The sequence below is a fragment of the Pinus tabuliformis genome, chromosome 4_2 (genome assembly GCF_031772625.1).
Source record: "Pinus tabuliformis cultivar Carrire ecotype Pingquan chromosome 4_2, CPIR1, whole genome shotgun sequence".
NCBI classification, from domain to species: domain Eukaryota; kingdom Viridiplantae; phylum Streptophyta; class Pinopsida; order Pinales; family Pinaceae; genus Pinus; species Pinus tabuliformis.
The window spans coordinates 466,949,971-466,975,623 of NC_142304.1; the positions used below are offsets into that span (position 1 = coordinate 466,949,971).

Below are 25,653 nucleotides of genomic sequence, written 5' to 3' on the forward strand. Positions count from 1 at the left end.
CTGTTTGAGACTCCATATTTAGTGTTTCTTCTAATCTCCTCCTACACAAAGTCAGACCAAAGTCTCTCCCAATTTGGGAGCTTGTCTCTTCCATTCACTGAATCCCAATAGCTATGCCAGGACTTCAAAAGACAAAGGAGTGTTAAGCTCACAAGCTCAGATGGTGGCACAGTATCTCCTATTCCTCCAAGTTCATCTCTGACCTGAGTGAATCTGGATAGGTACTGAACAATGGTTTCATTTTTTTGCATTCAAATGTTCATGAGCTTATCTTTCAATGCCAATTTCATGGCATCATTGCTGCTTTCGAATAGGTCTGTAAGGGTCTTCCATATTGCATAAGCATTCTGCTTGCCATGCAAACTAGAAACCACATGGTCTCTGACTCACTCCAGGATAATCATCCTGGCTTTAGTTGTACCTTTCTTCCTCTGATCCAGTTGTTGTGCATCGGATGTTGATGGTTTTGCAATATCAGTTTTGTGTATTTCAGTACTCCATTGTCATCCAGCACAAATTCCATTATGTCCTTCCAGACAATGAAATTTGAACTTCCCTCCAATGCATACTCAAGTTTCAATCCATTGGAAGGCATTGTTCCTACACTGAAGAAAATTCCTGCACCACAAATCTGCTATTTGAAATTTCTCTGAGAGAAGATCAGGAAGTTGGTTTCTATGTAGTTTTCAAGGCTCTGATACCATGTAGAAATAACACGAAATTTGTAGCTGCTAATGAATTCGAACTGAAAACGATAGACACAAATTTCTTCTACTCAATCTGCGGAACAGAAAACATGCAATCATTCAATCACAATCAACGCAGTTTTTACTGGGAACCAAACTGGGAAAAACCCCTCCTCTATTTGTATTATATCAAATGAGAAAATTTGATCTATTACAATGACAGCTTCAATCCTGAAGCACAACCTGCACTGCAATATTATCTCCTCCTCCTGAGACTGCTCTGCAAAATACTTAGCCAATTCTTGGCCCTCCTACTCCTATTTCCTTGTTCAATTCTTGAGGAAATTAGCTCCTGAGGAATAGGAGAAGCCCCTATTTGCTTGCGCAATTCCCAAGAGAATAGTATCATCTGCTACATGCAAACATTGTACACTCACTATTATACAATAATGATTACATTGATGCATGCATGACTGGGGTTATTTTCAATAAATTAACTAGTTAACTGAGAGATCAGTGAGTTAACAATAGTTACAACTACTCAATTGAACTCCTACTAACTCTATTTATGTTTAGAGCTCAGATAATTGAGTTTAACTAACAATAACTCTACTAGATTGCTAGATCTTAGCAATCAACCCATGCAAAACTCTACTTCTTGCCCACAAACTCGAATTCACTGACTTAACTAAGTGACAATGCCATGTCACTCCTGCTAACTGCAACTCAAGTCATCCTATTGATGTGGAAATTCAAATTTCTCCATTTGGCTAAGGCACAAGTCAAATGAAGCCTTTTCTTGCTACAATTTAACAGTCCGTGACAGTGAAACACATGTATGCATGCCTAAGAAAGCCCTATATCAACTCAAACAGGAGCCCAAGGACCGATATGCTAGGATTGACAGTTCTTAGCAGGGCATAGGCTTCAGTGTTACTTGGGAGCGGGAGAGGGAGCGAAAACGGGAGCGGGAGCGACCATTTTCAGAAGCTCTCGGTTTGGGAGCGAATCCGGGAGCGATTTTTTAAAAATATATATATTTTTTTATATTTTTTAATTTTTGATACATATATGTCAACAAAAACATGTAGAATGATGAATTAGATATAAGAAACATAAAAAAAACATAGATTGATCATTGAACCATATCACATCAATCATCTAGATTCTAGAAATTATAATTTTCATCAACCATGTCCACAAGTTAGTAAAATACATATTACAACTGCAACATAATGAGTCTCGTGAATCATGATTCATCAAATTCAATATTAAAGTTTCAACTTCAAGCTTTCAAAATTGAAAATTCAATATATAACATTTATCATCATTGATCACCAAAGTTGTACTTGTAAGCTAAGTTTAACGGTTAACCATTACAAGAAGTAATATCTTAGATATTTCTAAGTCCTAACTTCTAACTATTAACATGAAATGAAATGTTATAAAATGAAACATGAATAATGAAATGAAATGAAACAACTTTAGTCTTTCACGAAGCATCATATTCATAATTCACAATCATTACCAATGAGTTATAATTGCCAACTTCAAACTTCAAATTTTCATTGTCACAGTCATATATTGTTTACAAAAAATATCATTATGATATGAAAGTCAAGGACTCAAGACTCAACAGTTATGAAAACTAATAGAAACTAGAAAAGACAAGTAAACTGTAAATCTACATGTGGCCCTTGCCACGAGAGTCTCCAGGAGTATAAGCAGGTCGTGGTGGTCTTCTAGGAGTCTCCCACACAGACCGACGACCAGAACTAGAACCTCCACGTGAGGGTGTAGATGGAGGTGGCGAGAGCAAAGGAACAAGACTCGGACCTCGAGCACTACTACTGGATGGTGGAGGTGGAGGTGGCAAGGCTACTGCAGCAGCTGTCGCTGCTCCTTATAAGTTTCTCTTCCAGTTCTTCAAGATGCACTATACCATCCTCCAAATTGTCATCCTCTGGGTGATTGTCCCAAATTCTATATGTGGGATCCTCATAAGCCCGATCACAGTAATGACTCAACAACCTCAACTTGTAGTGCACATAAACCAAGCTTTCTGCTCGGTTTTCATTGAGTCTGTTTCTTTTCACATTGTGTATGAAGCTGTAGGTGCTCCAACACCTCTTTGCAGAAGAAGTATTCACAACTTGTGATAGAACTTTTTTTGCCAATTTTGGCAAAAGTCCATGGTCGCCATATGTTTCCCACCATGTGAGAGCATCAAATCTGTCTTTGTCTTCCATTGCATGGAAGGTACCAAACAAACCAGTGCCACTGAAGTATCTGCCTATTTCAAGGCGCACAGCTGCACATTCCTCCCTGTTAGGTATCAACTTTTCCAATGCTTGCAAATATCCACTAGTTACCTCTGCATCTAAATGGGGTTTGGTCCTAATCCCACCCCCTAGTGCAGGTTGGCCCAACCAAGATGTAGAGTAGTATTTTGGCGTAAGGATATACGCCAAGCAATGTAGTGGAAGATTAAGTTTATTCCACCGTACACACACAAAATCGTGAATCATTTTGTACAAGTCGAGATCTCTGTTATGAACAATATCTTTTATTTTCTCCAACATGGTATCCATCTGCTCATACACCTCGCCAATCACTGGTTTGTCTGTATCTGCAAACCGAATCATGTGATAAATGGGCTTGGTGAAATCCAACACTTGCCTCACACTTGTCCAAAACTGACCATCAAGAGCAGCCTCCTCCACCAGTTCAAAACCTTGCCTGTCAGCTGCATTTGTAGCCCTTTCCTTTAATACCTGCCAATGTGGACTTGATACCATGCTAGCCAATGACTCTCTTACCTTCAAAAGGCGCCTGAAGGTGAGGTAATAGCTACCAAATCTGGTCTTTCCAATCTTCAACAACTCCAATCTCGAGTGACTGCGGAAAAGGCCATGTGTATTGCTATGATTTGTAATAAATTTTATCATTTGTTTGCCTTTCTTGTACAAATCACCAATCCATTGGTATTGTGCATTTTTGTTCTTGACAACATCATGCATCAGAAGGTTCAATGTGTGAACCAAACATCCAGACCAAAATATGTTGGGGTATTTATCCTCAATAATTGCTCCCGCTGCCTTACAATTAGGAGCATTATCAGTGATGACTTGGATGACATTGTATGGCCCAATACGGTCAATTGTTTCAAGTAATGCTTCTGCAATGTTGATGCCGGTCCTGAACTTGTCTGAGTAATCATGTGCAGTTAGAAAGATGGCACCACTAACAGACACAGCAAGAACACTTATCAATGGCTTGCCTTTTACATTTGTCCATCCATCAGATACAATGGACACCCCATGGTCAGTCCAAGAACTTGTCATTCTATTCAAAGAATGTGATATTTTTGCTTTTTCATGATCAAGTCCAACGGTTCTTGCCTTGTCATACCCAGGGCTCTTGTATCCTTTAGGGGCATCATTTATGGCAGAAACCATTTCGTGCCAATAAGGTGAGCGAAGAACATTGAATGGTATCCCACATGCATAGAGAAACCTGTAAACCTTAGAATCCACATCATTCCTACACCCCTCATCAAGGAAATCTGATATGGTTCTACGCCTTAAACCTGATGACCCTGTGCCTCCATATCCACTGCCTTGGGAGGATGCTGAAGGAGTTCTTTGTGCTTGTGATTGTGAGCTTGGTTCAAAGAAACCCCTTGATTTTTTTGATTTGTATTGGGCTTCCTCCTCTTCCCTTATGTATTTGGCTCTATCCACTGCTGACACCATTGGACAAGTTTTGATTCCTATTTGTTTGTCTCCATCCCATGGCCTTTTCCCGCAGAGGTGTTTTCTGGCACGGGTGTATGAACCTGTGTAATCATTGTTGCAATGGGGGCAATGAAATTTAGTGGTTCCACCCCCTTTCCCTGCTTCAGGCCTGTTAACATATTTCCACAATGGGGTTTGGTCTTGTTTAGTTTTTTGAGAGTCATGTTCACCCTCCTCCAGCTCTTCTTCACCGGGGTTTTCATCAAATCCACTTTCTCCAGCTTCTTCATCCCCCTCTTCATTTTGGCCCCTCCATTTCCTACTCTCCAGCACCATAATAACCATAAAAGGGACCAAGAAGAGGAAAATCCCAAGAAATATAGCCAGGTCCATGATGTTTGATATTTGTAGGGTTTTGAATCTGCAAATTAATTTAATTTATTTAAATTAATTAATTTAATAATTTTAATCTATTAATTTAATTTAGATTCATAATTTTTTACTAAATATAGTTAATAAACTAAATTAAACTACCTAAATTACTACCTAACTAAATTAAACTAACTAAAGTAACTAAATTACTAAGTTACTTACCTCTCTGCAGGCTTGCTCCTCGCTCCTCAGCACTTGCTCCTCGCTTCTCCTCGCTCCTTTGCTCTTGCTCTCCTTGCTTTGGCGCTCATACAAGTGATAATGAAATGTTTGTTTGCCCCATTGGGCTTTTAAAACAATTTTTTTTTTTAAATTGGAAAAAAAATTCGCGTCCGCGGCTTTTTTTCCGCTCGGATCGCTCCCAACGTCGAGCGATTCGCTCCCGGAGCGAATTTTTAATGCTCGGGAGCGTTTGCTCCCCGATTGCTCCCAAGCGTTGAAAATTCGCTCCGGGAGCGATGGGGGCGACGCTCCCGATATCGCTCCCTAAATTGGCAGGGAGCGCAAATTTTTTTATCGGGAGCGCGCTCCCGCCCGGAGCGCGGATTGGGAGCGGGAGCGGGGGGGGAGGAGTGCTCCCCCGCAACACTGGGCTTCACCAAGAGCAAAGCAAATCCCAACCTATACTTCTTGTTGGTTGGACATGAGCCCCTCATTTCGGCATTGTATGTGGAAGATCTCATTCTAATAGATGAAAAGAGATTGATTGTAGGTTGCAAGCCAAACCTAATGTTAGAATTTGAGATGAAGGATATTGGGTTGAAGCATTACTTTCTAGCATTAAGGTTTGGTAGCAACTGAGCGAGATCTTTCTCGCACATGGGAAGTACACTCTAGAGATCCTAAAGAGATTCAAGATGGAGGACAAAAGACTAATGGCCACTCTGATGGTGACCAATTTCAAGAAGATTGATTCTTTAGTTTTAGAGTTGGCATACTCCAAACAATATAGGCAATTGATTGGCTCATTGATGTATCTGGTCAACACTTGACCAAACATTAGTTTTGCTATTAACACCTTGACTCAATTCATGGTAAGGCAAAGCACATGCTTAGATATTTAAATGGCACAATAGGATATGAATTACAATACCTTGATGGAGATGGTGTGAGTTTGCGGTACTCAGATTCAAATAGGACAGGCAATGATACAGATCGAAAGAGCACCTCTAGGTGTTGCTTCAGTTTGGGGTTAGCCGTCATTTCCTGGTTCAATAAGAAGCATAACTCAATAGCACTGAGTTCATGTAAGGCAGAGTACAAGGCGACCAATCTAGCTAGTTATGAATCCATTTGGCTTCGCAAGCTACTCAAATGATTGTTTGGTAAGAAGCTTGAGCCAACAATGATCCACTACGATAACCAGAGTTGTATCAAACTCTCAGAGAATCCAGTGTTTCATGACAGGTCAAAACACATTGAGATCAAATACCACTTCATCAAAGACAGGGTGTTGAAGGGAGAAATCAAGCTCCAAAATATTTCTAATGAGGAGCAATTGGTAGAAATTTTCACCAAGCCCTTGTGAAGGGCAAGTTCATCTGGTTTTGAGGCAACTTTGGAGTGGTGGAGAATACCTTCCTTGCTAAGGAGTGTTAGTGTTTGTAGCACAAACAAGTATTTCCATGAGGGTGTCTAGTTATCGAAATCACCATTAATGCAACCTATGTTTTTTACAGAACTTCACTTTCTTAATTAATTAGGTGAATGTTTTTTATTAAAGTGACTAAAGTGGGTCACTTAACGATTTAATTGAAAAAGAACCATTGATCCCATGGTTAGATCTTAATTGTTGAAGATTAGGATTTTGGCTCATGGTAAAGCTATAAAAGAAAAAGAGGGCAAAGGGCAAAGACACAAAGCATTTCACATGTCACGTGAGTGAAGAAAAAAAATCAAAGATCTGATTTTCAACCGTTGGCGAGAAGTTCAACAGTAGTTCAGCAAGGAGAAGGCAATTAGACAGTAGCAAGGAGAAAAACAGTCATACAGCCCAGCGGAGTAGGTCGTACAGCCATCAAGACAGAATTCGCACAATTGTACAAATTGAAAAGGGACCACACATTTGGTGCAGATATGCCTTGATTTTTGTGCAGACTGAAACTTTTCCAGGTTTGTTGTTCTTTTGTTAATTTATCAAATCCATTTTCCCTATAAGGGGCTCTTGTAAGTTCTGAAGATATTTTGAATGGTGAACTGCTCTAGAAGAGCATAATTAATTGTGCATTGAGTGTGTTGCTTTTCTCGTTTTTCGCTGCATTCATGAGTTAATAATTCTAGCAAGTAACTAGATCTTATGTGTTTGTTTCGATAGTTGGTTTTAAGATAATCTAACAATGGATCTAGATGAAGGTTTCTAGACAGAAATGTTTTCTAAAAATAAATGTAATAGTGCAACAAAATCCCTCACCCCAAAGACAACTACCAAGGTCATAGTCACCACTAAGTCATTTCTCAACAAAGGTTGCCAATGAAGCTTCATTTAGTGCCATGAATCAGGAAGGTAGTGGGTGCAGATGATGCTCTCTAGCACTTAGAATAAGCCTAATAATGATGAACATAATATTATGCTTGACTAAGATACATCCATGATTGTGAATTTTCATAAGCATATTGAAAACAATGTTTCAATTATTAATGACAAGACATGCTTAAGGGAGCTTCTCAATTAGCCAAGCTCAGGCTTGGGCTCAAGATGGCAACAAGTGTTGAGAAATCTAGGGCATTCAAAGTTAACAATTTCTCTGCTTGATAATTGTTTGTGATGCACTTATACTTCTTTATCTTATAGTCTTTTCTTTGTTAGATTATTAATGTGGTCTTTCATCAAGACAATTACCAAAATGCATAATCAAAAGACAAGTGATACAGTATGTAGGCTTCTTCTCACCTCTTGGGATGAAAACCCGATCAAAATTCTTCTTCTAGATCTTCAATTGTTAAGTACCAAGACCATGACACAGACCCTTGACTCTAGTATCCTCCCAAGAACCTTGTCACCAACCTTGATGCTCTACCTCTTCATTCCTTTGCCTTTTCTTCTTGATCTTGAACTTCTTTCCTTGACTCCTTCCAGAGAAACTCGGTCTCTATCCTTCTTACTGCTCCTCCTCGACTTCCCCTAGAGAATCTCGATCTCTAGGTCTTTACTTCGACCTTCCCAGAAGAATCCTTTCTTGCTTGCCCAGAAGAAACCTCATTGTCCTATCTTCGCACTGCCTAGAAGAAACTCCTTTTTCGCTGACCCAAAAGAAACCCTAACTTCGTATTACTGAGAAGAACCCTTCTTCGCAATTATGTTCTTCTTTCTTTTCGTACTTCTACTTCTTCCCTTTCTTCGCACTTCTTCTTGTCTCAAAACAAGTCGAGTTGCTTGATCGAATTGTATTCTTCAAGTGAGACCGAGTAGGCTATATATACACTTCTCAAGTTCTTAGGGCCGACATGACAGTTGGAGGTAGGCCGACTTTTTCTAGTGAGTTCCTTCATCGTTGTAGGCCGACTTCAAGAGGATAGATAGATGACAAGTTCTTGGAGGATACTTTACATAGACAATATTGACCTTTCACAAAGTGTAACATGACTTCATTTACATGACAATGACTCTTACATTTTATGACTGGATGACACAAAAATCAGAAAGACTCTCAATAGGAGTCTTGACTCAAAAACAAAATCCTTGCTTATGAAACCCATGAAGCAAGTTAATAAAATAATTTCTTATTTCTTATTTACATCTCATTACATAAAATCATATTTACATGTCATTATGAAGACAGAACCTAGTTACACTTTTCAACAACAAGGGTATATCCTGCATTCCCTAGCCCAGACCTGCAATCAAGGGTTTACACTGAAAATTATCCAACTCCTCGAAAGTTTGGATACCTTAATGACATTGAAATGTGTTGAAGAAAAAGGTACCAAGGAGGTGTTTCCTAGTGCATTTGCCTTTTTGCCTAGGTAGACACTTTAAAACACATTTTTAGCATGTGACTTTATGAGTTATATTAAAGTCATGATAAAGTCACTTTATAAAGCACTTTATGTACTATGTACTTTTAAAAATTAAGGTTACTTTATGTTTTAAAGTTAACATTATGTGGAGAAAAAGTACATGGTACAAAATATAAAGTGATAAAATGACTAGGAGTCATTAATGAGGGGGGCCACATGAAAAGGGAATGATCTCCACCATTGATCTAGAGGGCTGACATCTAATCTCAGCACTTGATCAAAAAGGGTTAGGGTTTCCTAACTTAATGAAGCTAAAAGGGAGAAAAAAGGTAGAAGGATATTCTATTCTTCATGTGCATTTGGAGAAGTGATGAGAAGAGCAAAAAAAAAAGGGAGAGGAGGAGTATGTTGGGATAGCAAGGCTACGCATGAGAAAAATGTACAGCAAAAGTCGCCATTAATCTGAGTTTTATCCAGAGGTTACTGGCACGCAAATCTAGGAGTTCGAGCTGTGCTGACAGGCTGAAATTCCTGGGTGTTTTGCACTGGTTATTTTGTGGAGTGTTGAGAAAGACTCTAAGCAAAAATCCTTGGAGAACACAGTTGTTTCCGGCTCAACTTTTTGATAAATACAGTCTGCTGGCCCGAAATTTCAGGAGAGTGATCAGATATTCTTGCACGCAGGTCGAGGTTGATATAGAGGGTTTTCTGCACCAGATTCGAGGCACACTGGGAGAGGGTGTCTTCAGATCTGAGGTCAAATTCTTAGTATAAAATTGACAGTGGTTTTGTCAAAAATTTGGAACAGTGAGGCAAATTTCAGATCTAGAGTTGAAGCTGTGTCACAAACCTCAGGGAAGCAGGCTTGATATTCAAGGGAGATAAGTACCTTGATGTGTTAAAAGCTCTGTAATTATTTCCTCTAATATAAGCTAATATAGTCCTCTCCTTAGTAGTGGTTTTCCCCACTGTGGGGTTTTCCAGGTTCACTGTTGCCCAAAATCACTGTGTAAAAATTGTGTTAAATTCTATGTGTTTGTCTACTTATTTTTTATCAGCTGAAAAGAAAAATGAAAAGTCTATAGTCATCCTGTTGTGTTTCGAAATAATTTGCATTATCAGTTTTTATATCAGCTAACACTTGGGGATGTGGGCATTAAACACTATGCAAAACACTTGAAACTGGGAGGGGCCACAGATTTAATAATTTCTACATTAATTCAATAATTTAATATGTGAGACCATTGGTTTCCAAGTCAAGAGAGATAAGTACCTTGATGTGTTAAAATCTCTGTAATTATTTCCTCTAATATAAGCTAATATAGTCCTCTCCTTAGTAGTGGTTTTCCCAACTGTGGGGTTTTCCAGGGTCACTGTTGACCAAAATCACTGTGTTAAATTCTGTGTGTTTGTCTACTTATTTTTTTATCAGCTGAAAAGAAAAATGAAAAGTGTATAGTCGTCCTGTTGTGTTTCGAAATAATTTGCATTATCAGTTTTTATATCAGCTAACACTTGGGGATGTGGGCATTAAACACTATGCAAAACACTTGAAACTGGGAGGGGCCACAGATTTAATAATTTCTACATTAATTCAATAATTTAATATGTGTGACCATTGGTTTCCAAGTCAAGAGACAAAATTCAGTAAATCTAAAGGTTTGTTATTTAATATGACGAGCCTTGATCTTAATAAAGATAACCCATTGATCAATCTTAGTGGAAAGCAACAGGTCAATACAGTGGTGATAAGCACCCTTTTACCGCCCAAGTGTGTTGCAGTTTTAGATGGTGTCCTTGACCATGTTCTGAGCACACAGCGGGCTGTGACCATGTTCAGTTTGGATCAATCATGTGATAGGAAATGCAAAGTTACAGCTTCAGGGGTTGATTTGGATATTTTTCAAAACTACATCTTTCAGAACATGGTATTCCTAAATCCTAAATAAAGCCAACATCCATTTCAAGGACATTATTTGAAAAGAAAGTGAAGCTTTAAAAAACTATGATCTCACTGCCTAACAGGTATGGTTTTGGGCTCATAAAAACATTCAGCTCTCAATCGTGAGCATCTTCTCTAAATTCTGTTAATAAAATGGGATTGTATATGGGATTTACTGTTAATGCTGCCAGAGAACAAAATGCAGTGTAAGTCAGAGTATCTCCATCGATCTGAAGTATTTTGAAACCACACCAGATTGTTGGCATAAGCTTCATGTGGGAGAATTGTATCCAATCAGTAAACAAGATCAGATCAAGAGACAAGGGTCTGGATTACATATTGGCCATAGTATGGGACTTGGGAAGACGTTACAGGTTATAATTTTTCTAATGCAGTCCGTAAATCTCAGGTTGAAGATTGCCCTTCTTGTAACATCACTGAATGTACTGCATAACTCGAGACAAGAATTTGCCAAGTGGCGACCTTTTGATTTAAACCCTTTACCAGCTTTCATGTTTGAGGATGTTCCAAGGAGAACATAGAGAGAGCAAGGTTATTAACAAAGTGGAGGAACAAAAGGTGGAGTTCTACGGATAGCTATGTCGCATTTCAAAACATATCTTGAGGAAAATATGTGAAAGGAAAGGCTGTCACAGATGAGGAGGCTTTGCAAAGTGGTCCTCATTTACTCATTTGTGATGAGGCGCACATGAATAAAAGGAAAAAAAACACACAAACGTCGATATAACATAGGCATTAAAACAAGTGAAGACCCAACATAGAATTTCATTGACATGTTCTCCTTTACAAAATAATTTGATGGAAAGCTATTGTATGGTAGACTTTGTAAGAGAAGGATTTCTGAGAAAATAACCAAAGTTCAAAAAACATTTTTCAAAATTCAACGGAAACTAGGAAACATGCTAATTCAACTGCAGATGATGTGAAAATAATGAATCAAAATGTAAAAATTTCTCATTTCCCACCCCGGTTTTCAGTTTCACCTTATTTCTCCAAAATAGTTAAATGCCCTTTCCCATATCCATACATTTAACAACTGAAAAATAAAGTTTGCTGAAAACACAAATTCTGGAAATTTTACAGAATGCTGGAAAATGCAGAAATATAAAAATCAGCGCATATAAACAGCCATTCAACACATTTAAACACAGTAATTTTCGATCAAGGTGACCCTGGAAAAACCCCCTACAACTCTTGGGGAAAACCAGTTCGAGAGCTCCTTATTTCTGAAAAATGCTTTTTACAATGAGAAATATTCAGCAAAAAATCAGCAAGTAAACTTTTACAACTTATCTCGTTTTCCGTGCCTCACAGCCAACTGGAAAAACTTGCAAACAGCAAAATCTGAACAACAATAAATGTTGTACGTCCTCCTCGATTTTTGTGCCAATTTTCAGCCTTAAATTCTGTTGTATGGCCTGCCTAGAAAATCGTGCAAGCTGCCAGAAATTTTGTTGTACGATTTCCTCGATTTCTGTGCCGAAAACTGTTGTACGGCCTTCTTGAAAATTTGCTATACGGCCTCCTTCAAAATTGTGCCAGCAAACTCAGATTTCTACTCCTCGATTTTTGTGCAAACTGCTGGACGGCCTCCTTGAAAATCATGCCCAAAAATCTGCCTTTCACTGTATGCTAACTCAACTGTACGGACTTGCTGCAATGCTGCCTTGGAATGTGTGCCAAGTTGCTACCTCCTTCTCCTCCCTGTCCAGAAATCTCCCTTGCTCTCTTGCTCTCCTTCTTCCAATCTGCTCATGAAAGAATGAATGACTTTTTCCTCCTTTTCCTCATTTAATCTAACCCTAAGTGACTTTTGGGTGATCCCTAAATCCAATGGCTGAAATAGATTGAGATCTAGGGCTGAGATTAAATGCTCATTTAAATCTCACTTTCTATTTTTTAATTCACCCCACTTTAATAAAGACCCACTTAGTCATTTATTTCCAAAGTCACTTTTCCTTTCTAATTTTACATTGACCTTATTAAAGTCACTTTAAAATTAGACTTTAGTAACTTTATCACTTAAAGTCACTTTTAACTTAGATTTGACTTTATAAAAATTATAAAAGTCACTTTAGGAGAAAAATTAAATTCTTTTGGACACTTTTCCCTAGGCCAAAGATCAAAGCCTTAGGGAACCACCTGTCCTCCGTTACCGAATTTCAACACTCCCTCTTACCGAGGAAGGTGTTCCTCACCACACCCATCTTGTCTCTGAAGTAGTCATGCTTGCCCCATGGTAAGGCTTTGGTAAGAATATCTGCAACCTGCTCATCAGTGGGAATATACTCAAACTTCACAGCGCCCTTCTAAACACAGTCTCTGATGAAATGATATTTGATCCCGATATGCTTTGACCTGTCATGAAATACTGGATTCTCCGTGAGTTTAATGCAACTCTGATTATCACAGTAAATCACTGAAGGTCTCAATGGCTGACCAAATAAGCCAAACAACATCTTGCGAAGCCAGATGGCCTCACAAATAGCTAGACTAGCTGCCATATACTCTGCTTCCGCTGAACTCAATGCTACTGACTGCTGCTTCCGGCTGAACCATGACACTACTGCTGAACCCAACCCAAAACAGCACCCTGAAGTGCTCTTCCTATCAGAAGCACAACCTGCCCAATCAAAATCAGTATAACCTGTCAGTCTCACTCCATCCCCCTGCCTGTAGTCCAGACCATAATCCACTGTCCCCTGCAAGTACCGCAAAATGTGTTTTGCAGCCACCCAGTGAACCTTCCTAGGCTCACACATAAATTGACTCATCGTGTTGACTGCCAAACAAATATCTGGTCTAGTGTGGACCAAATACATCAAGGAACCAATCAGCTGCCTGTACAATGTGGGATCCACCAACTCAGAATCCGAAGCATGAAGTTTCTTCTAGTTGGTGATCATCGGTGTCGACATGGGTTTACAATCCTCCATGTGGAATCTGCCAAGGATGCCCCTCCTCCTGCCACACCTCCAAACCCAAAAAGTAATGCATCAAGCCGATGTCCTTCATCTCAAACTCCGCCGCAAGATCTCTCTTGCAGTGCTCTATGAGTCTCTCTGCACCTGTAATGACCAAGTCATCCACATACAGCACCAGAATGAGAGGCTCCTCACCTATCACAATAAAGTAAAGGTTCGGATCTGCCTCACACTTTGTGAAACCCATCCCCTGCAAGTATTTATCTATCCTGGAGTACCAAGCTCTGGGAGCTTGCTTCAGGCCATAAAGGGCCTTCTTCAGTCTGCACACATGGGACTCCTTCCCATGCACCTCAAATCCCTGTGGCTGCTCAATGTACACCTCCTCCTGTATGAAGCCATTGAGAAATGCAGTCTTCACATCCATCTGGTGGATCTTCCAACCCATCTCTACTGCTATCAATATAATGGAGCGGATCAAAGTATATCGAGCCACGGGAGCGAAGGTCTCCTCATAATCAACTCCCTCTACCTGGGAGAACCCTCTAGCCACAAACCTCGCTTTGAATTTCTCAATGCTGCCATCTGCAGCATGCTTTACCTTGTAAAGCCATTTGGAAGTAACCACGGATTTGCCCTCAGGCCTCGACACTACCTCCCAAACATCATTCTTCATGATAGAAGAATACTCCTCCTGCATGGCCTCTCTCCAGACCTGCTGGCTAGCTGCCTCCTCATAGCTAGAAGGCTCAGAGTCAAGGATGCTGGTAACCATTGCCATATAGCTACAAAACCTCTCAGGTGGTCTACTCTCTCTGACCAGCCTCTTAGGCTCAGCAACAGATGTGGCATCTCTCAAGGTGTCCTGAAGCCACTTGGGCTTCCTCTTCCCTAAGTGTACTTCTCCCATAGGAGAATGAAACTCCTCCTCCCCATCATCATCAGTAGCCTGAACTCCTGACTCTCTGTCTGTTGTCCTCCTGCCTGCACCTGAACCTGTAGAAGCTGAGGTACCGTGTGAACTGTCCATCAGTGGACTCCCTAGTGAACTGCTCTGTGAACTGCTCTACATGCTGCCCGGAGCACCACCCCTCTGGCTCAGCGAGCCACTGCTCACTGACGAACCTGACATCCTCATAGATGTACCTCCGGATCCTCCTGATCCCTGCCCACTGGATCCCTGCGACTAACTCAACTGCTGCTGAGGGTCTCGCTGATCCAGATACTCTAACTCCCGTGACCTCCTAAAGGCCATGTCCTCCTCGAACTTCACATCCCGCCTGAAAACAACTTTCCTCTGTGCAGGAATGTAAATCCGAAAGGCCTTTGAGGTCTCACTGTAGCCCACAAAGATACCCTTCTCTGCGGTGGGCTCTAGTTTGGTCCTCTTCTCCTTGGGTATGTAAGAGTATGTAATGCACCCAAAGATATGAAGATGACCAATATCAGGCTTCTTCCCAGAAAAAGCCTCCTCTGGAGTCATGTGCCCCATGGCACGATGCAGACTCCTGTTCTGCAAATAAACAGCTGTGTTGCAGGCCTCTGCCCACAAGAACAATGGCAACCCCTGATCATGTAACATGGCTTTGGCAGCCCGTACGATGGATCTGTTCTTCCTCTCCGCAACCCCGTTCTGCTGGGGGTTGTAAGGAACAGTGAACTCCCTCCTAATGTCTGCCTCCGCACAATAGTCAACAAACTCTCCAAGGCTGTACTCTCCCCCATTGTCCGACCTCAGGGACTTGATCTTCCGACCTGTTTGTGTCTCCACAAGAGCTCTGACTCCTGAAACCGCTTGAAGACCTCACTCTTGGTCTTCAAGAAATAAATCCAGGTCCTCCTGGAGTGATCATCAATGAATAAAACATAGTACTCATATCCACTCAAGGAAACATGAGACATCCAACCGCTCACATCGGAATGAATCAAATCAAGTATCCCAGTCGCTCTGCTGTCACTGCTAGGAAAAGGGGATTTGGCAAACTTGCCCATCGCACATCCTCTACAAGTATCAAAGTGATCAATACTGAAATCTGGCACACCTGTAGTGATCTCCCGCAAGTTCCTCAAGGCTCCATGATACATATGCCCCATCCTACGATGCCAAATCTCACACAGCTCAGAACTGCTAGCTCTGCTGTCGGTACTACTACTCAATGCCAAAAGGGACTGGAATGCAAACTTGTACACCTTTGCATGGCGTACACCTATCACTCTAGCTGAATCAGCTGGAGTGCCCCTGGGATACATCAACACCTGTCCTCCCCTAAACAGTACCTCATATCCTTTGTCCTCCAAAGCTGAGACGGATATGAGGTTCTTCCTCATCCCTGGCACATAAAGAACATCTGACACCTTCAAGGGAGGTTTGGACTCCCTCTGAAATGTCAGTGTCCCCACACCGACTGCTCTAACAACTCTGTCATCACCGAGTACTACCTCTATATCAGTGCCACTCTCTGAAAGCTCTGAGAAGTACTCACGGACTCCTGTTATGTGACGTGAAGCCCCACTGTCCACATACCAGATACCTGAAGATGCTCCGCTAATCGAGGGAGAAGCATGCTCCCTCTGAACCTGTGTGGCAGGTGATCCTGCACTAGAGGAATCATATGCAGTGAACCCAAACTCCCGGTCAAAACAAACTGCAAAGTCCTCAACCTCTGTTGAAGCTGCCACGCTTTGGTTCTTCCCCTTCTTCTTCTTCTTCTCCGGACACACAACTGCATAGTGTTCCATCTTTTGACAATTCCAACACTTCACCTTGGAATAGTCCTTCTGTGTGTTACCCTGTTTACCTTTACCTTTGCCTTTGCCCCCACCATTGCTTGTGGAAGCCTGCTTCTTCCCTTTGCCTTTCTTGCCTCCTGTCGACAGTACTACATCCTCATCCTGCTCAACTGGCTTGGCTGCCCCAGGCTGACCTTTCCTGATCTCTGTCTGAATGCAATCATCCCAAAACCTCTCCCATGTGGGAAGGGTCTCACGTTAGTAATCTTTGTGAGATATCCAGCTGCACTGTCATTACCCATCTTAAAGGTCTTCAGCTTCTCCTTCAGGACCATTTTCCGGTTCTCATTGGTACTCTGGTAGAGATTGGACAATGTTGTCCACATCTCATGGGCATTTCTCTTTCCTCTCACATGAGGAAAGCAATGGTCTTTGACTCCGTCTAGAATCAGTCTCTTACCCTTGTTGTTCTTTTTATTATACTCAGCCAACTGAGTAGCATCAGTAGGCACAACAACAGGGTTCTGTGTGGTATGCACCATGATGTCCCAGACTTCTGCCTCCTCAAAGATATTCTGCATCATCTCCTCTCAAACGTTGTAATTTGTATGCCCATCCAGCCTATCCTCCACCCTCAATCCCAATGACATCCTGTTGTCCTAAAACTGAAAAATAGCACTGTTGTAGTAAAGATAAAACTGTTGTTCGTGAAAAATCAGCTTGCTGCTGAGTGAAAAATCAGCAGGCTGTTTTTCCTCCTTGCTGTCCCAAACTGCACTTCAGCACTCAAGCTCTGATACCATGTAAAAGTTTCTCATTTCCCACCCCGGTTTTCATTTTCACCTTATTTCTCCAAAATAGTTAAATGCCCTTTCCCATATCCATACATTTAACCACTGAAAAATAAATTTTGCTGAAAACACAAATTCTGGAAATTTTACAAAATGCTGGAAAATGCAGAAATATAAAAATCAGCACATATAAACAGCCATTCAACACATTTAAACACAGTAATTTTTTGTCAAGGTGACCTTGGAAAAACCCCATACAACTCTTGGGGAAAACCAGTTCGAGAGCTCCTTATTTCTGAAAAATGCTTTTTACAGTGAGAAATATTCAGCGAAAAATCAGCAAGTAAACTTTTACAACTTATCTCGTTTTCCGTGCCTCACAGCCAACTGGAAAAACTTGCAAACAGCAAAATTTGAACAGCAATAAATGTTGTATGTCCTCGATTTCTGTGCCAATTTTCAGCCTTAAATTCTGTTGTACAGCTTGCCTAGAAAATCGTGCAAGCTGCCAGAAATTCTATTGTACAATTTCCTCGATTTCTGTGCCAAAAACTGTTGTACGGCCTTCTTGAAAATCTGTTGTACGGCCTCCTTGAAAATCGTGCCAGCAAACTCAGATTTCTGCTCCTCGATTTCTGTGCAAACTGCTGTACGGCCTCCTTGAAAATCGTGCCCAAAAATCTGCCTTTCACTGTATGCTAACTCAGCTATACGGACTTGCTGGAATGCTGCCTTGGAATGTGTGCCAAGCTGCTGCCTCCTTCTCCTCCCTGTCCAGAAATCTCCCTTGCTCTCTTGCTCTCCTTCTCCCAATCTGCTCATGAAAGAATGAATGACCTTTTCCTCTTTTCCTCCTTTAATCTAACCCTAAGTGACTTTTGGGTGATCCCTAAATCCAATGGCTGAAATAGATTGAGATCTAGGGCTGAGATTAAATGCTCATTTAAATCTCACTTTCTATTTTTTAATTCACCCCACTTTAATAAAGACCCACTTAGTCATTTATTTTCAAAGTCACTTTTCCTTTCTAATTTTACATTGACTTTATTAAAGTCACTTTAAAATTAGACTTTAGTAACTTTATCACTTAAAGTCACTTTTAACTTAGATTTGACTTTATAAAAATTATAAAGTCACTTTAGGAGAAAAATTAGATTCTTTTGGACACTTTTCCCTAGGCCAAAGATCAAAGCCTTAGGGAACCACCTGTCCTCCGGTACCAAATTTCAACACAGAAATCACACATGAACAATTAAAAAGTTTTGTACAACATATGGGCATGAATGTGATGAAGGATGAGCTTTTCCAAACAATGTATATATAATATCTGTAAAATTTCTACATTACAGTGGCAGATATACATCAGATTCTTAGAAGTTCACAGGTTAATGAAGAATGACAAGAATGCCTGTGTCAAAAAGGGGACAAAGGAAATGCTTCTTCAATGCATATCATTCTTTAGCCACGAATTTGAATCATCCAAGGCTACTGCATATAGCCAAAGAGGACAGAGACTTTCAACAAGGCAACAACACAGTTGAAAATTTCATTTTGGATGGTAACTTCAGCGATGATTAGATGAGTCAAGTCATCTTAAATGGAGATATGATGGAAGGTATGATGATGATCATGCAGGATAGAAATGTCTGGAAAGGTGAAGCATAGGGAACAGGAGGATCGAGATGCTCCAAAACAAAGCCATGAGTCTGGCATAAGTTCAATGATCTTGTTACAATCCTGAAACTTCCAGTAGGAGCCTAAGGATACCAGGAAACAGTATTACCCAAAACTATTGGTAAATTTTGACTGTGCACATATCTAAATGCACTGAAGACAATGCATAAATAAGGGGGAGAGGAATGTAATACCCCCAACCAGGACACCTAACTATAATGTATATGTACATATGATACTTGGGTTGATGAGCCAATGCATGCTAAATAGGCTGGTGAGCCAAGTTTTATTGAGGCCTCCGTGCATGTGTGTGTATACAATAAATGTGTTAGGCCGGTGGGCCAGTGTATGGATATCTTTTAAGGCTAGGGTGCTTGTGTGGTCAGGCCAGAGAGTCTGTGTTAAAAGGCCAGCAAGCCTAGTCAATATATGTAAACATATTGAGATTAATAAAATAACATCATAGTTGCAGACCAAAAAACAAAAAAAGGTATGGGGGGTTACAACTACACAAAAAGAAAGGTGAGGGGGCTAGGGAGCTTAATAGGGGGGCTAAGCCAAGAAAAAAATATTTTATTCCTAGCCAGTGTTATAAAGGTAAAGTGGCTTGATGTTAAAATATATTCTAATATTCTAATATATTATTGAAATATAAAGTAAAGGGCACCATGCCTATAAAAGGTGATTTCCACCATTCACTAGGAAATATCTACTAGCATGGCTTCTATTATTGTCTAAGGAGAGCCAAAGTGTCTAGCTAGCATACCTTGAAGATCCTAGGTGAGTCCAGGTATGAGAGCACTTCTTCATGAGTTGCCTTCGGGAAGGCTAGAGCCCTAGAGGGAGAACTGTAGGGACAGGTGCCCCTGTGTGAGGGCCTAGAACACATGAGAGTAGTTGGAACTCACAGAAGCCACAAGGCTCTGAGACATCCCTAACCGACTCGAGTTAGAAGCCTCAAAGGGTAGTGGTACAACCCAATGGAATGCAGGTGCAAAGAAAAGGGTGCACTACCATGGTTTGTGTGGGATGATGGGGGATGTGAGACTATTGGTTAGAGGTTGTTGGGATTTGGTACCTTGGCCCTGCTTATGTTCAATATTGGTTATGTACTATGTCAAGCTTTGGGTAGGCCTTGGTACTTGTAGAGTCATAGCCCCAGCTCTGTAGTGGCCCAACGTCAAGAGATTGTGAGCAGCACGACCTACGGCAAGGTGGAATGTCTGGGGTCTGCAGCTAGTCGGTTAATTTTATTAGATAAGTGGTCAAAACTGTTTTATGTTGCTTATGGTTTATCACTCTCATGCATGTTAGTATGCTATTTTGGTTATGTTATACATGTTATGTTTTTATGGTCATAATATCCATGTGGGTGGCATCACCCTAGATGGGTGCCTAAGGAATGTTACACATACCCAATTGCCTTCCACAAAATGGTTCGTTACAACCATCTTACCCATAGCTAACTATCTTCCATGAAAAAAATCTACTTCAACAAGCCTTGAAGTTGCACTAAACAATCCAATTCATCCTCTAAGTTAGTTGTTTGGAACTATCGCATCTAAAACACCATCTTAGATTCAACCACTTCATCCATTGCATGAACAAATGTCACACCCTCAAATTATCCAACGCATGAACAAAATATGTTCTCCACCTCCAACTGTATTCCAAATGAACTCTCCAGTGGTTTTTTATACCAAAGATAGTTATTCATTTGTTTTCCTCTATATAGGTTGATTCTCGCATTTTTTCTCAAAACATGGCTAACTTGATTCCTCTCTAGCCAATTGGGTTATCCTCCCACATTTTCAAATAGACAAATTCCTTTAAGACAGACCTTGACTTGCTCCAACTCAACAACTTGAAGCCGATTCCAAGTAAATCAGAATAGGAAGACATCCAAAATTCTATCTCTACAACGAAAACTCCATTCAATCCAATGACACCCTACACAGAGCATCCCAGTGATTTTGTCGATTAAGGCACCCCAATATGATGCAATGTGCCATGTCCAATACATTGGGCTAGCGTGCCAAAATTGTTCTCAAGATCCACCTAAGGCAATAACCAAAGTTGATCCATCTGGTCCATCATCCATCCACGCACCATGCATCATCAAGTTGAGTGAATCATGCCTTAGCCAAAATTTAGGCAAGGTCAAACATCTATCCCAAATCTCACTAAATCATTTCATGTTGTCCCAAGGTTTGCCTACAAAAGGCATATGCACTTCAATTCACCCACACACTTATCCCAATTCCAATTGAATACTAGTAAATACACACCAAATCATAAGGCCTATTGGGCCAACGTGTCCAAAAAATAATTTCGATCATCTAGTTTTGTTTAACGTGAAAACTCCTTACAAGTCTAAAGGGGATTGTTATTAATCTACTATTAATGTAACACCCTCCCTTAATGGTCGATCTAGCCACAACAAGCTTATCTCAAAATTTTACATATTTTTTAAGACCCAAAGACTTGGTAAAAATCTTTGAAGGGGACAATATTGTAGCTCAATAGATCCATCCACTACAAGTTATTTGATGAAAACATGTCCAGTACACTTGTGGAAAATTGGATCCTTAACTAGTTTGAGTACCCCTTCATTGTCATACAATAGGGATGTTGGCCCTATTTGCTATATCTTCATGTCTAAAAGCATCCTCCTAAGCCAAACTTCCTCACATGGTCCTTTCACTACTTAATATTATGCTTTCATCCATGAAAGAGATGAAAGATCTATTACATGCTAGCTCTTGTTAGTCCATGTGACTACACCAGTGCTAAGGCTAAATATATATCTAAAAGCTTATTTTTTGGCATCCACAAAACCTACTCAATTTAAATGTGTACCCACACAACCTAGGGTCTTTGCTTTATACACAATCCCAAAGTCAAATCCCCATTTCACAAATCTTAACATTCTCTTTGTTGCAGTCCAATGTTCTACTTGTGGTGTGACCATGAATTTGGAAATGAAGCTCACAGCATAGCTCAAATCAAGTCTAGTCGCGCTATAAGGTATATCAAGCTCCCCACAAGCTACCTACAGGCTAACTCGTTAAATATGCCTTAAAATCGGTCTTGGTTGAAAGCTTCAACCCTTTCTTTACAGGTCTAGACAAGATTTTGCAATCTATCATTTTGAACCTGCCAAGAAAACTCTTCGCATATTTTGTTTGTGAGACCAAAATGTTGCTAATTCTTTGCCAAAACTCTACACCTAGACGATAATTTATGAGACCTAGATTAGTCATGCCAATAGCTTTATTCATATTAGATTATATGTTCAATAGCACTTGACTTCCAACCTATAATAAGATGTCAGTTACATATATGAATAGTACAATGATATCATTATCAATGGTTTTGATATATAAATTGGAATCCAAAGGACTCCGTTGAAACCCCTATTCACCCAAATACCTATTAGTTTTAATGTACCATGCCCTAGGTGCCTACTTCAAGCCATATAGAGCTTTCTTTAGTCTACAAACAAGATGCTCCCTCCCCTGAGACCCTGAAAACCATATGATAGATACATGTAGACTTATTCCTCCAAATTTCCTCTGAGGAAGGTACTCTTCATATCCAATTGATGGACCTTCTAGTAAAACTACGTTGTCATTGCCATAACAAATTAGATGGTGTTCATCTTCATTGTAGGAGAAAAGGTATCCTCACAGCCAATGTCTTTTGTTGAGAGAACCCTTTCACAACCAATTGTGCCTTGTAGTTATCGAGTGTGCCATCCACTTTGTACTTGACCTTGAATACCCATTTGCAACCAATAGGTTGCTTTTCTAGTGGAAGACCTAGAAGCTCTAAAGTTTGATTTTTCAATAAACTCATTTTTGGTTGTCATGGCCTTCTCCCATCCAGTTTCCACTATTGCTTCCTCAAACAACTATGACTCATAAACTCCTTGAACATTGGCCATAGGAGCACAGTTAATTATTTTTGGTTTCTATTTGCTCTTACCTTTCAATTATCATCCCTCAATCATTTCACTCACCCAAGCATCTCTAACGGTGTTAGGCCACCACTTTGGTCTCTTATTGAGATCCTCCTCATCCAAGTTGTCAAGCGAGGATGGTGACTCTCGAATTGATAAATTCCATTAAGCTAAACATCAATATAAACAATCAAAATGGTGACCCTTGGGATTCACATTCTAGGGTCTTTTCCTATACTAAGTTTTCTATTTACATATTTACATAATTTCACCCAATCCCGAAGGATTAGGTGTCTAACATCCCCCACCCCACACCCCAAATCTAAAGGGATGTTTGTGAGTCCAAGCATCATTATGAATCTTTGAAACTTTTCTCTTCCAATTGCAGATGTCTACAATTTTCTCATTTGTGGAACAATGTCATAGGTGAATAGTCTTGGCCTCAACATGATGTCGAATCAAATGATACTTTGTATTGATATGTTTGGTTCAATCATGGAATTTTGGATTCTTGGCCAATTTAATTGCAGAAGTGTTGTCAATGAAAAGAGGAGTAGAGTTCACTTGTTTCTCTTGCAAATCTTCAAGAATTTTCCTAAGCCACACAATCTCCTTGGTTGCTTCTGCAACTACCACATATTCTATCTTTGTTGTGGAATCTTTTGGAACTGACTGTTTGCATGACCTCCAAGAGACAACTCCTAATCCAAGACTCATAACATAGCCTAAAGTAGATACTCCATTTTCCTTATCTCCATCAAAGTCTAAATCAAAATATCCAATAAAGTTGAAGTCATACACCTATGTATATTTGAGTCCATAGTCTTCCTTTCAAGTACTTTAGAACTCCTTTTGCAACAGATTAGTGTCCCTCACAAGGCTTTTGCATAAACTTGGAAAGGATTCCAACAACAAATGAAATATTTGGTATGGTAGTGGTGAGGTAGATAAGGCTTCCTACAAGTTGTCTATACTTAGTTGCATCATCAAATTCATTTCCTTCTTTAGATGTGAGCTTTAAATTTTGTTCCATTGGAGTGGACAAAGGATTGCATTCAGCCATGACAAATTTGTTCAATAATTTTCCAATGTATTTCTTTTGAGAGAGGAATATATACTTCGAATGTTAGGTTACTTCAATGCCCAAATAGTAGTGAAGATGTCCCAAATCTGTCATCTCAAATCCTTTCTTCAATTCTTTCTTTAGGGATCAAAATAATTTTCATTGTTCCTTGTCATCAACAGATCAACTACATATACCACAGGATAGACGACAGTTTTGCCAACTTTTTTGGCAAATAAAGTTGCAGCATCAAAATTAAAGTGTTTGAAATTTATTTTCAGAAGATGCTTGATTAATTTTTCATACCAGGCTCTTAGTGTTTGTTTTAGGCCATACAAGGATTTGAGGAGTTTACATACTTTATGTTTTTGTCCCTTCACAACAAAACCTTCTGGTTGAAACATGAAAACATTTTCTTTCAAGTCTCCATTCAAGAAAGCAGCTTTTACATCCATTTGATGGATTTTCAACCCATTCTGAGTTGCCCATTTTGTTGTGGGGGTAAAAGTCTCCTCACAATTGACCCCTTCTTTTGGTGCAAATCCTTTTGCCACGAGCCTTCCTTTGTGCTTATCAAGTGAGCCATCTGATTTATACTTGTTCTTGAAGAACCACTTGAAGCCAATTGGTTTGGTTCCAAATGGAAGCTCTATCAGCTTCCAAGTTCCATTCTTTATGAGAGCATCATACTCTTTTTGCATTGTTTCTTTCCATTCATCATTAGAAGCGGCTTCTTTATAAGAAGTTGGTTCAAAATTAGTAAACAAATTTAATTCACAATCATAAGAAACATCCATATGAACAACTGAATTAGAATCATCTACATCACCTCCATTTTGTCTGTGTTGAATTTTGTAGCTATGGTCGGTCTTCATAATTTGTATTTTAGTCCTTGAAATATATAATGAAATTGTAAAATGCATTCTTCATGTCATTTTCATTGTTTAGCCCTTGAAATAATTATTATAAGACATGTTCTTCATGTCGAGACTCGATATCAAAAGAGAATTTCGAAATTTGAATTTTAAAGTTTTGGTTGTTAAATTGGCAGCTTAGTGACAAATTTCAACCATGGGACTAAATTCCTCTTTTTGAGAAGACCAATTTTGACTATTGAAGCTCTCAATTTGGACAAGGGAAAGTGTATTCTTGAAGTAAAGCCCACATGTGCACAAAAGGACAGGTCGGCCCTAACCGGAAATTGGACACCCTTGGAAGCCTGTAAATACAAGTGACCTCAAGCTCATTTGAACATCACCAAGCAACTTCTTCTTCTCTTCTTCATTGATTAGTTCGCACAAGTCTGAGGTTGGTTTGCAGATATTGGTTCGTACTAGTCTAAAATCGCAGGGTCCGAAACTTGCACGTGTGTTTAGGGTTAAGGTTTTCAGCTAGAGGTTTGACACAAGCAAATTTCAGTTACAACTGCAGGCTCGCAAGCTCATCCATGCGGTTGGAAGCTCTCAACTGCACGCATAACTCTTCCTCCATGCAGTTGAGCTCCAGGGTTTCAACTTGACATTTGACCGCAATTGACCACAGTTGACTACAAACGGAAAAGTTCTCTAATAAATATTGACACTGGGAACATATTTTTGAATGTTGTTCGGTTAACTTTGATGGACGATTTTGTATTAGCTCATTGTACTCTATGTCGAACATTTTATGGCAATGTAATACAAGAAGAATTTCAAAGGGTTTTCCCCGTAGTGGGTTTTTCCTTGGTCTTTGACCA

General features: G+C 39.9%; 1 long non-coding RNA gene across 10 annotated transcripts in view; it reads right to left on the reverse strand.

Annotated features, from left to right (window-relative positions):
• Positions 1 to 25,653, reverse strand: part of LOC149169986 (uncharacterized) — an 89,851-nt gene that overhangs the window by 21,004 nt on the left and 43,194 nt on the right. For 2 of the 10 annotated variants that reach the window (XR_016259836.1, XR_016259831.1), the window contains exon 3: positions 10,086 to 10,185. The exons of the other annotated variants lie outside the window; for them this stretch is intronic. This is a non-coding gene — a long non-coding RNA (uncharacterized LOC149169986). The remainder of the gene's footprint in view (positions 1 to 10,085; positions 10,186 to 25,653) is intronic. 10 annotated transcript variants of the gene reach the window in all.